Source organism: Lathamus discolor, chromosome 1 (genome assembly GCF_037157495.1).
Source record: "Lathamus discolor isolate bLatDis1 chromosome 1, bLatDis1.hap1, whole genome shotgun sequence".
In the NCBI taxonomy this organism is placed as follows: domain Eukaryota; kingdom Metazoa; phylum Chordata; class Aves; order Psittaciformes; family Psittacidae; genus Lathamus; species Lathamus discolor.
The window spans coordinates 140,141,669-140,149,774 of record NC_088884.1 but is presented as its reverse complement, the minus strand read 5'-3'; positions in this window follow the sequence as shown (position 1 = coordinate 140,149,774).

Below are 8,106 nucleotides of genomic sequence, written 5' to 3'. Positions count from 1 at the left end.
GTCAATTCTTTCTCACAGCACTGTATTTCAGATGTATTTCAGGTCTAACCTGTGTCAGACACCAGTCTTACCCTAGTCCTCCCTTACACAGAGGCTGCCAAAGAGTCGTTTTTGTCAATGTTTTGTGCTACAACAGAATGACTCAGGACCAGCTTTAATTATGGCTGCAGCCTTAACGATGCTGTGGAGCATATCATTAGATCTCAGGAGGAGCTAATGGCTTGTCTAGTTTGTATAATTGTCCAAATCTTCTATCAGTTTTCCATCAGTGACATCTCATTTGTTTGAGTTGTATGCTGGTGAGACAACTATCCAGCCCAGGACTACTAATACTAAATAAATACATACATACATAAATAAAATGTTATGGCAACTAAGAAAGGAATCTTTTGAAGTTATTGCTTTAGAACATGAAATCAGTGTGGGTCTTGAAATAGTGTACCGTCACGGAGCTGAACTGATTAGCAGCACTTGATGCATTTTATAGCTATTGTTTGTCTAACGCAATAGCACAAGTGATTAAGCAATTTGTGCCTCCTGACACAGTAACAGAGTAATATTTCTCAAATCTCTGCAGGCAGACACTGAAACTAAGCACTAAGTTTAGAATCCTTGTTCAATAGACAGCAATATGGTTAATACCAAGTTTGTTAAACTCACAAATCTCAGTTTAATGGTGCTAAAAGGACAAATAGAATCCCCACCACTAAAAGCAGATTTTTTTTCACAGCTCCTTGAGGGACAAGGCAGTGGCTCTATCAGCAGAGCAAGTTTGTCAGCATCAGTGGGGACACCTGGGCACTTCAAGGCCTATCATCACATCTCTTTAAACTGTGTGGCAGTTTGGTACCAGGCTGGAAAGGGAGGGTCTGTGTGTTCACAGCAGAGAGAACTGAATGGCTTTCAGGAGGAAAGGTTTTTTGGGGACAATTCATGACCTCAGCGAGCAAACAAGAGACCTATAAAAGCAGTTTTGGTGCACTGGATGGCACTCAGTAGAGCATCCCCTGGGGCCTCACAGCCAAACTGTGGTTGCAAGTGAGAAAAGAAGTAGGTGTTATGGAGGCAAATAAATTGCATTTCAAGTGCGCCTGTCCATGAGAAAAATTCAGGGGAGCTTAAGGTCTATGTGACACTCCAAGATCCTCTTCAGAAAACACATCCCTTGTGGCTAATTTATCAGTGGGAGGAGAAGGAGACCACAGAATCAAAATTGCAGGTTAAACTGCACTGGAAAATGTAGAAGAAATAAACAGACGGATTTTCTGAGCCCACACTTACAGGCTATGGAGAGGTTTCAGCGCACCCCAGTTTCAGTGGGACCACAGCCCTCTCAAACACAAATAGCAGCACATCTTCCTCTTCCCTTCTCCTCTGCTTGAGGACTGACAAAGAAGAGTCTTTTAAGTCTCTTACCTGTTCTGCCCACAACAGCAGTAGTTTTGCTGGGGACTTCTGAGGAATTCATCTATCATCTGATCCATCTCTCTTCCCTGCTGCCTCAGCTAAACACCTGTAAGAGAGTCTTTCTCCTCCCATTGAATTCTGGCTTCCATATAAAACTGTCTCCCAATGAATGTTTTTATTCTTAAAAGTAGTATTCTGAGTAGATCCCACTGAAATCAGTATTGGTGGAAGCTTCTCAATAGCTGTAAATCCAGAAAAACCTGATGTGCTCATGTATGTCACAAGTCTCTTCACGGTGTACTAGCACTAGTTTCATTTCAGAGCACTGTTGTGGCTTGGCCCAGTTCGTCTTTAATCCTCATGTACAGGCAATACTTGGTTGCATTGCCATTTTGGCATATTTACACCCCAGACCTTACCAGATTTTTATTCTTTAAAAGTATACATTAAGGTGATTTACACAGTACAGCTATTTAATTCCTTTATGGTGGTGACAAGGTCAACACAGAGCTTCTCTTGCCTTTCTGTAACTCTGCTCAAGAAAACTCTTCAAGTGTACCAGCAGTTTTCATGTAGACAAGCCCAAGAGTGAAAGAGCAGTGACCTCAGCACTGGCAGGGAATTAACTCTGTAATCTAATACAGTTTCTTTTTCCGTTTCTAAATAATGGGATTCTATTAGACCAAACTGTAGTCTCATCTTAATGATAATTTATCATACAGCATAGCTGAATTTTGCTTTTATAAATCATTAGGAATTACAATACACAGTGATATAATTGAATCTTCTCTTGTATCATTAATATTTTTCATTGCTTAGAGAAACCCCTTTTTGTTCAGAACTAACATGTAACTGGGTTTAGAAATTGCAGGGGGTTTAATATGCCTATTTGTAAGTGATCAGTTATTTTCATTTTTATTACTTTTAAATATTTTGTAAGAAGTCTTTAAAAGTAGAATACTTTAAAAGTATTTTATACTCATGGGGCTTTACACGAATGATTCTGCACAATTTCAAAGACAAATCTGGCTGTAAATTTATGTATACATCCCAAAATCTCAACAACAGTAAAAAATAAATTCATGATCTCTGAAAGGAAATAATTATGGTTAATTAATTCCCATATTGACATTTAAATGTATTAGTTGTATGCACCAGTGAAAGTATTGATCAATGAAAGTAATCAGTAATAATAGGAAAAATTAATCGCTTTTGAAGATGTATTTGACTCCAGCTGTGGAATGTACTTTGGCAGGATTGAAAAGGATCTCTTTCCTCTCTGAATATAAGAGGAGCTATTACCCACCAGAAATGACTATGAAGAAATGCAAACATAAGAAATTTGGGAGGCCATGTTTTCATTTGCTATTAGAATATAGAAATAGAGAGTGATGTAAGACCTGAAACTTGTGATCTACAGTTTCTAAACCCATTTCTGGCATTGATCAGCAACAGGTGATTTAGAAGAAAACACAAGAAATCTTTTGGGGGGGAATATTTGTTAAAGGTCTCATCTTCAATAAGCAGAGATTGGCCTCCATGCGGAAAGGGGTGGGTTTATACCAGAAATCTGTCAGAATCTTTGATTAGTTCCAGCCGTACCGGCTGGATATTCTTCCTTAAGAGCTTTTTTTTTTTGCAGAATTCAGTTAAAGTCTTGACCTCAACAAAATCTCATGGCAATGAGTCTCGGTTTGATTACCTAACGATTGGAAGCATCTCCCTTTACCAGGTCTAAACTTGCTGAGGCAGGAATCAAATAACCACACTGTTACACATTATCCTACTTTTTTTGTTTCTCCTGATCTCAGGAGAGAGCTTAAGAGATGAGGTCATCAAAAGGAAGTAAATGGGTAAAACCCAGAAGCGCCTAATTTAACTTCCCCGGTCTCATCAGTATTTTAGTATTCATATGTAAGTAACGTTATAGAGTACAGCACACCCCCTTGTTGATACAAATAATTTTTCCTCCTCTCTTGAATGATACGTGCTTTCTCTCAATCATTCTTGCCGCCTTTCTGTGAATGTCACCAGATTTGGTAGTCAGTGAATCAGAAATATTTTAGGACTGTTACATTCCCAGTAGGAATCGAATACGATGGGAGTGAAGGGCTTAGATGTCCATTTAGCACATCCTCTTTTTCTGCAGCAGCACAAAACCACCAAGGCCATGTTTATCAAACTTTTTGTCTCTATAGGGAGACTCCTAGTGATAATTAGATCTGTGTGTTCAAAGCATGACTGCTCTAAAATAGACTGTCACATAATATATTACAAGTGCACACAGTAGCAGTAAATGCAGTTCAGCTACCACTCTTTCAGATATAAGAAGAATTTATTACAAAAACAATGCAGAGACACCTAGTTTGTAAAGAAAACACGGAACCAAGGGGTCAAAATGAGAGGGAGGTTCTTCTATGTTTGACCCTAGATGTGGTGGCATTTTGTTTGCAGTATTACCCATGGAGATCACTGAACTGCTTATTTTCAGAGCTCACTCCTTTTGGTAACCTTTTTAAAGGTATCACAGCAAGAGTATTTTGGTAGCTACATCTAAAGGGCCAGGAACTTCTGAGCTTATTTTGAACTACAATGTCAGACTCTTTAGATTAAAAAAAAAGTAAGAAAAACCTGCAGCTTGTGACAGCCTGAGAAATATACCTGTGTAGCTGTACATCGCATTGAACTCCACTAACACTGCGATAATAAACCTCAATGACAATTAGAGCTTCCGCTTTGTAGCAACTTTGTTGTCTCTCCCCATACTGCCAGCAAAATTGAGGCAAAGCAATCAAGGACTTGCTGGAACTTAATTGTCTTCTACTTGGTTCTCGGGAAGAGGGTCCTACAAGCCAAGGAGGCCACAGCGGTTGAAAGCTTCACAGAGCACCTCAAAAGGAAGGCAGACCAACACCAAGCCAGATCCAGCATGTTCATGGTTACCCACAAAGAGGCAGGTGGAGGGAAGAAGTTATTCCTGTCTCTGCTTGGCTAACCTGTGTGGTCCTTGGCATTCCTTGGCCTACTTGAAGACCTCTTGTGCAAAGTACAGGGTACAGAGTTGTTTTGTTAAGATGGAGCCATATTTTAGTAGCACCCTGGATGAAGCCACCAGCTTATTACATAACAATTGTCAGGTGATAGTTTATAAAGGACCAACTGAAACTGGTACAGAAGCAGTTACATTATGCCTCCCATTGTAATATGGTCTTCATAGCGCAAGTCTGCTTTGTGGAACGATAAGGGTAGTCTATATATTAATGTTTGACTCCTAATGATTCACATGAAAGCAGAGTTACAGACAGGTATTAGCTTAGCAGATGTCTAGGAATTACTAGTGAGCTTCATGTCCCATTCCCTCTCTGTACACTGGGATCCTTCCCATGTGAAGAGACCCAAGATTTTGCCTTCAGAAAGAGCTCTCCCTTCAGACCACAGCAGTAAGCTAGTGGCCTCGACTGGAGTAAGGCTGGTTCAGGAAACTCCTGGTAGGTACATCTATTAGCACTCCCAACAGTGTCAAAAAAGGTGGGAGAAAAAGAAGATTTAAAAAAATACTCTACTGGCCAGCAATCACTTTTCATGATGCTTCCTTTTCCCACGGGTTGGTAACAGTTTGGTAACTTTATTAAGTAAGTGTAGATAAGTAAAGTTTAAACTAGTTAGACATACTTGCTTCTCAGTGAAAAGGATTCTTTTAATTAATTATAGTTTTCGTGTATGCTGGCTATGTATTCTTTAGTAGCAAAATGAACGCTTGCATTGTCATGGACCTATCCAAGATATCCATACTGCAATCAGGAATTAGTTTATCTGCTAATGCATTTGAGAAAAGTGAGAGTGTGTGCAAAAGCTAGCCCACAGCCAAATTTGACATTAGACTTGAATTTCAAGTCTTGGTATTTAGAAGAGCAGACAATGAAACGCTCAAGTTGCCCCAACACACAACTCTTCAAGATACAAGATGTGTTCATATTGAATTTGATTTGTATAGTAAAACAAATTATTCATTTGAAACAAATTATTATTCGTTTGAACAACATGAGGGGGTAAACACAACAAAAATTACCTAATTTCTTTACTGTAGCATCTTTTGACTTGTCAGATCTCCTTGCCTTGTGAACCCCAGATCATCTCTTGATGTTATGGATCAGCTTGCCTGTTAGGCTTTCACTAGCTCCATTGCTAAACAGCCTTGGAATTAAAGTGAGCAGCCTCTTAGCATCCTCTTCCTGCCTGGGCTCCTGCTGGGTACCCCCTAGCCCTCCTCTAGCTTCTGGGCTTGTAAAGGTCAGCAGAAGTCCTGTAGATTACTTAATTAATTGAATTCTCCTGCCTTTGCAGAGAGGTGGGAGAAATAAACTTCACCTGTTTCCAAACCATCCATTTCTATCTGACTGAGCAACTATGAAGGCTGATGAATTAACCCTTCCAACTGGTCTGCCACCACCACCATCCTTACAAACAGTGGGTGCCACATGCCTCAGGCATCCAACCATTCCCTGTGCTACTGGGGTGGCCAGAACACAGAAAGCAGAGGCTTGGGAAAGGAGTTATGGGTAAGAGGAAATAAATGACAGGAGGTTCCAAAAAACACTAATGAGAAATTTAAATATCTAAGTGGAAAACTGTGATCAGAAATAGAGAGGTGATCTTAGCTCTCTATGAACTATTAGTGAGTCAGACACCGCAGTGCTTTGGTACCATGCTGGTATCTGTTTTGCAAGGCATCTTCAGAAATATGAGACAGTGGTTCCAGCTCTGAATAAGATATTCAAAGTTTGAGCATTAGGGGGTGTAGATGTAAAGGGGACAGCCTACTTAGTTTATCAGGAAGAAGATAGATCAAGATGTTAATCAGTTTACACTGTAGTGAAATTAAAAGAGAAAAGTTCTAGCAACGTGTAGCTGAAGCTACCATTGGGAGCTGAAGCTTTCATATTAGAAATAAAGCCCAAGTTTTAGCAGACAAATAGTGAACTTGGAAAAAAAGAATCCCAGAGAAGAGGTGTGTTGTCATTTCTCAAATCACGACTACGTGCTGTAAAATGGAAGCTGATCATCTTCACACAGAAAGGCCTGACCAGGAGAGGTACCTTTAAATCACCCTTAGTTGGTTGGTCAGTTTACTGCTAATACAGGTCTCGCCTTCTCAAAGATCTCGGGGATCAGCTCAGCCATGGTGAAGCAGATGGACTGAGCACTGCAGCTTCTCCAGCCGGAAACTCTTTCCATGTGGATCACTATCAGCAGAACTGCACTGCAGTCCACAGCTGGGTAATTCCTAGAGACAGACCATTTACTTTTAACAAAGATATTCTTATATCATGAAATCACTTTCAGAATAAAACGTAAAATGGAAAAATCTATTCACATTATAAAACATATTCAAGAGATGCATACATGTTTTTTCGTCCAGAAAACAGACTGCATGTTTTATTACCACATTTTAAAACTGACCGTTGAGGTATTTTTATTAGTGAAACAGCACTTGTCCCATCTTTACACATGCCCCATTTTTATCTGGGGGTGGCACCCTCTCTCCAGCACGTGGCCGTGCAGAGGAGTGCTCCTGCCAGATTTGCTTCTCAGCCAAATCCCCGAACAGTATTTTTTTCCCCTTCCTTTTTTCCACTGCCTCTGCCAGAGTCAGACAGAGTTCATCCCCCGGCGCCCCTGCAGCTCACCCTCAAGTGCCCCTGCGCAGGGGCCGCCCCGGGAGGCGGCACCGGCCGCGCTGCAGCCCCGGGGGCCCCGGCTCTTCTCGAAGGCCGGAGCCCACCCCACGCTGGCTGGGTTGGTGCAGCTGGGTGCCGGCTTGTCTTGGCCAGCCCGGGTATCTGTGGTACCCCGTGCCCTGCTGGGGCCTCGCTGCCGGGCAGTAAAAGCAAAGCGGGTTCGCAGGTACGAGGCCACTGGGCAAGTCCTGGCCTGGGCGGGATCCCAGGGGCCTCCCCTCTCCCTACACTCGGGATGAAGCGAGGGTTTAAGAAGAACCCTTTGCGCTCGGAGCCGGCCTGCGGGAGGCTGTATCCGCTGACAAACCAGACCCGATATTATGCCCCCCCCCCTTTTTTTCTTTTATACCGCTTAATAGTGGACATCTCCAATTGCAGAGGTAGCGACCGAGGGTCAGATGCGACTCATCTTCCACCCCTCCGCCCCCCCGATCAGCCTCTTTGCAAATAATTAATAAAGGCGCAATTAGGCCGTTATTAATGACAGGAGCTGCAGTTATGTTCTTCCTGATGGTAACGGGAGATTAAAAATAATGCTGCTGAGCCCATCTCCTTTTGATGGCTCAGTCGAGATCCTGCGACGTGCGCTTTCAATCTTTGCCAGAAATCCAAGCTCTACCAAGAAGTCAGGAGAGCTACGGTGCTATATTTGCTTTTGGTTTTTATTATCAACAATCAGTTAATGGTACACTCTTGGAAAACTATATGCACATGTAGAAATATTTCCCCTTTTAAATAGAAGCATTCATTTTAACCACATATAAATAAATCTGAAAACCCTGAACATAATTTATGACGATTATGCTCACGAACATATTCCAACAAGTAGGGAGGGAAAAAAAAAGAACTGAGACGACATGCAACCGATAACAAAAATATATATCATTGCCTGAACCTGGTCTCTCTAAACGCAAAGGTAACCGAACCCGTGAGAACCTTATTTCTCCATAAAGACACGCCA